This window comes from Oncorhynchus gorbuscha, linkage group LG06, assembly GCF_021184085.1.
Source record: "Oncorhynchus gorbuscha isolate QuinsamMale2020 ecotype Even-year linkage group LG06, OgorEven_v1.0, whole genome shotgun sequence".
NCBI classification, from domain to species: domain Eukaryota; kingdom Metazoa; phylum Chordata; class Actinopteri; order Salmoniformes; family Salmonidae; genus Oncorhynchus; species Oncorhynchus gorbuscha.
Window position 1 is genome coordinate 55,140,428 of NC_060178.1, and position 4,261 is coordinate 55,144,688.

Here is a 4,261-nt window from a genome sequence, read left to right on the forward strand (position 1 = left end):
GGGATTTGATCAAGCAACTTTTCTGTTACCAGTCCAACACTCTAACCACAAGCCTACCTGGTGCTGAAAAGAGAACTCTGCTGTTAGGGTCTACATAAAGCTGTCCCAACATTTTGTGGGCACCGTTTATCAGTTATAGTGCAATTAATGTATTGTTTAGTGATGTGTAGTGGCTTTGCTGGCATGCATAAAAACATGTTTTATTTTAGTTTGCCCCACCAAGATTTACATGCTAAAGTTGCCACTGAGCGTTAAGCAAGTGTAAAAAACTATCGTCTCGCAGCCAAAGCAGTAGGTATGAAAATGAGCAAGGACAAGAAGCAAAGCAAAGGAAACTTGCTTTGAGCCCCAAGACTACAGTGGTGAGTAGGGCTACAGTGCTCGACTTTAAAGTCCATATGCGGTTTTCAGGCGGATACGATGGGAAGATCAACCCTCAGACTGTCAACAGCATTAAAATCTCAACTCAGGAAATAAAAAATGCACGAGTATTTTCGGATGGCAATGTCCTTCTCACATGTGCTTCCGAAGAACAAAGCAGTAAGGACTTAACCTTCACATTTGTGGCCAAACAAACCCTAGTGTACCAAATATGGTGACCAGAAGTGGAGTAAAGGGGTTATATAGAAATGGGGTGGCAGGGTAGCCTAGTGGTTAGAGCGTTGGACTAGTAACCGGAAGGACGCAAGTTCAAACCCCTGAGCTAACAAGGTACAAATCTGTTGTTTTGCCCCTGACCAGGCAGTTAACCCACTGTTCCTAGGCCGTCATTGAAAATAAGAATTTGTTCTTAACTGACTTGCCTAGTTAAATAAAGGTTTAATAAAGGTAAAAAATGTTTAAAAAAATAAAAACCATGTGTTTGATACCATTCCAATATTCCGCTCCAGCCCGTCTTCTCCAATTAAGGTGCCACCAATCTTTTGTGAATTCAGCCCATGTTCCTGTTTCAAACCACCAGGGCCTGATGCATTGTTGTCACTCCGATTTCCCAGACATACCTCAAGAAATACTGCATGTGTATGAATAGATATTGCACACAGGGTCTTGGGATATGTACTGTCCTCTGACGACATCGTTTCTAACTAACAAATCTGCCTCTAAGATATTGTGGGAAAACAGTGATATGATACTTTAAAATTACTTAAACCTATGATGTTTGTGTTTCATGAAGATAGAGTTGTTCTTTTTAAAATAAATGTAATCAGCATATCACAATTGAAAAATAGAACTCAGTTGATCGGTTTAGTCCTTTCCTACCAAGAAGTTATCACATTTTCAAAACAATAATTTTCCACTTTCTAATTCTCTGGCTACAACTTGACCAAATGAGAATATGAGAGTATACACGAGGTGATAAAATATCTTACTTTAAATTTTAGTCTTGAGATTGGAATATCATTATGTTTCCAGAAGCTGTATAAACACTTTTATATTGCACATATCTGTTAAGTGGAAATCATGAACAGTATGTGAGCTATTATAGTTGTTGTTTTTTTTGGGGGGGGGGTCAGCTAAATTCTTACAATTCTACCCATTTTGCCATGGGACAAATAGTAAAATATGCAGTTTTATAACTAATCATTACATTATTCATCAATCAACTAATAAAATAAAAGGGCAGCACATCACTCCAATGACAACTGTGGGCCCATGAGAGGATCCTTCTTCATTCTCACATTGCCCGTTAATGTTTTTTTATATAGGTGGATAACTTTTCCAGGGTACCAAATGTGATTGGCTCCAGAAATAACTGTGCCGTACATTTCCTGGTGTGTGGATCCTTCAGGAAGTGCTACCACGCAGGTCCCTGTAGTTCTTGAGGTGTTGAAGATAATTGGGGTCTGCGTCTACCAATCCAACTGACAGGACTTTGGCCAACAAGTGATAGTCTTGTTCAGTTAACTGCAGAAGAAACTAATGTCAGTTGATGATATTAAAGAATATATGAACCAGTTTTATTATCTAAAGTGTGTTATCGGAATATACGTGGCCTGCATCAACTCCACACCTTTTTCTTGTTGGCTTCCTTGTGTTCAGGATTTTGAGCATTTCCACCTTTATTTCTGCGCATCAAAGCATTTCTCTGTGAAAAAAAGGTTACATGGACTTTTAGAATGAAGACTAGTGAACTGTTATTAGGACAACAATAATAATTTTAAAATTTCAAAAGGTGGGTCTGTCTGTCATTTATCAAAATATGAATCTCTTTGTTGTCAAGACAGGGAATCATTTCCAAACATTTGAGCAGGGTGACACAATATATCGAAGTGTTGCATAATCTGACAATTTTTAAAAAACACACCAGGGCACTTTCAGTCAGTGGTGAATCAAGGAATTATAAAGGTAAATGGTAACGCACAATAAATGATTTACAGATGTGTCAAATGAGCCCCCAATGATTACAGGAAAAATGTAAAGATAGAAATGTTAAGGCTTAACAGTAAAATTTGAAGACACTGAAAATGTGTAATCTGAAAATCTAGAGATAAGATGAGGTTGATAAGGAATCCTTTTCTCGTTTACACTTCCTTCTTAGGAAACATTTGATTTGCGTACCCTGGAGGTTTCAAGAGACAAGTAGGGAAAATTATACTTTGATAATTAATAATTGTGAGGGCATTAACAGGAGTTTTAAATACAATATCACTAGTTTTGGTATTGGTAGTGAAACTTGTGATGTAGGAAATAAAAAGTACTCGCCTCTTTTAGGCCATTTGAAAAGCATATAATGATGCAAATTAGGCCAATGGTAATCTGTAAAGGTTTAATGGAAAAGAAACATTAGGTCAAAATTTTTATTTTCCCACATAAGGGCCTAAGTCTTGTTATGACGAAGGATCTTAAAGAAAAAATACAGATTTCACAATAGTCTAGCACTGCTTATCAAATCAAGAATAATGTATAGGTAATACCTAGTATGAACTACAATTCGAAGCTCAAATAAAAGGTCCTTGTTTTTTTTAAATTAAAAGTTTGAACTTACCCCTAATATGTACAACATGTGTCTCTCTCTGTAAATCCTTCCTGAGAGGTGTGTGAGGTCTTATCTTAAGAGAAGCAAAGTTTCCTGCTCCTACGCTTTAACAGACTACTCTCGCAATGTGAAACTCCTACAAATAACCAGTAATACAGGTTTAACCGCATTTGTTAGGTATTGTTAAACCACAAAAGGCTCTAGTTATGCGTAGTGAGCTGGGCTATTACGTAAATAAACGTCAACTGATTGAATCAGAGTTATTTAATGATACACTCAACATAGCTATTGATTTTTTTTAATAGGCTACACCTAGAAACAAGGTTAGGCTATTTTGTGGATAATCTGCACACCCATGTATATATAGACCCATTGGAAACGTTATAAAACCAAGTATGCAGTTACTCAAGGAATTCTTATAAAACCATAAAGTCTCAGGTGCAACTGAACCAAACCTCTAATTAATTGCTTTGTAATGATACATTTTCTATTTAAAATGCACACATTTAATGCTGTCTCAAATCAGAGAGAGGAATGTAGCTTACATTAAAACGTCATTAAAAACATTACATTTAGACTATATTAAATCATATTTAAATGATTATGTGCAGGTTTAATTGTCTATTTAGTTTTTATTATGTTGACTGTGTAGTCTGTGCCTACACCCTTCATCACCATACCACTCATAGTGCTTGGGGTAGACGTTGATACAGTATTCGGCACAGATGTAATATCCTCAGTTTGTCCTCAATAGGTTATTGTTAGGAGGGAAACACAAAACGGACCTTAGATCAGTCTAATGGATCGGTGTCAAGGCGCAACGAGAGATATTACAGAAAGGAGGATATATCAAAGGAGACAATCCCATTGGGCAACGAATGGAGGAACGTATAACGCATCACCAAAAAGACTGTCGACCAATCGCGTTCACGTTGTCAAATATACGTCACGCATTTGCAAAACCATCGTCATGAAATCCCTTCTTAATTTAAAGTCAGGGTAGGAGTCGAGAAAACCTGCCTATTTTCTTCGATAGTATGTAATGTCACGATTCCAAAGCTTATACGATACTACAGAGAACAAGTTAATCATTTCACATCTCGGAAAATAATTGCAATGTACTTCTTGTTGACCAAATCCATTTTAATGTTGGGTTTTGGAGCAGCGCCAACTGAACCATTCACGCCCTGATATTCACCCAGAATGCACCCTGCGGCCCATTGACGATGAATGGGCAACATTCAATGTGCGTTAATACGATACCAATTGGGTTTCCCGTCTCCT

The 4,261-nt window shown here is 37.2% G+C and overlaps 1 long non-coding RNA gene across 1 annotated transcript; it reads right to left on the minus strand.

Annotated features, from left to right (window-relative positions):
- Positions 1-1,231: 1,231 nt before the first annotated feature.
- On the minus strand, positions 1,232-2,088 carry LOC124037176. Its single transcript, XR_006839134.1, has 2 exons — positions 2,012-2,088; positions 1,232-1,905 (listed from the first exon to the last, which is right to left on the minus strand). It is a non-coding gene; the product is annotated as an uncharacterized LOC124037176 (long non-coding RNA).
- Between the last annotated feature and the right edge of the window lie 2,173 nt (positions 2,089-4,261).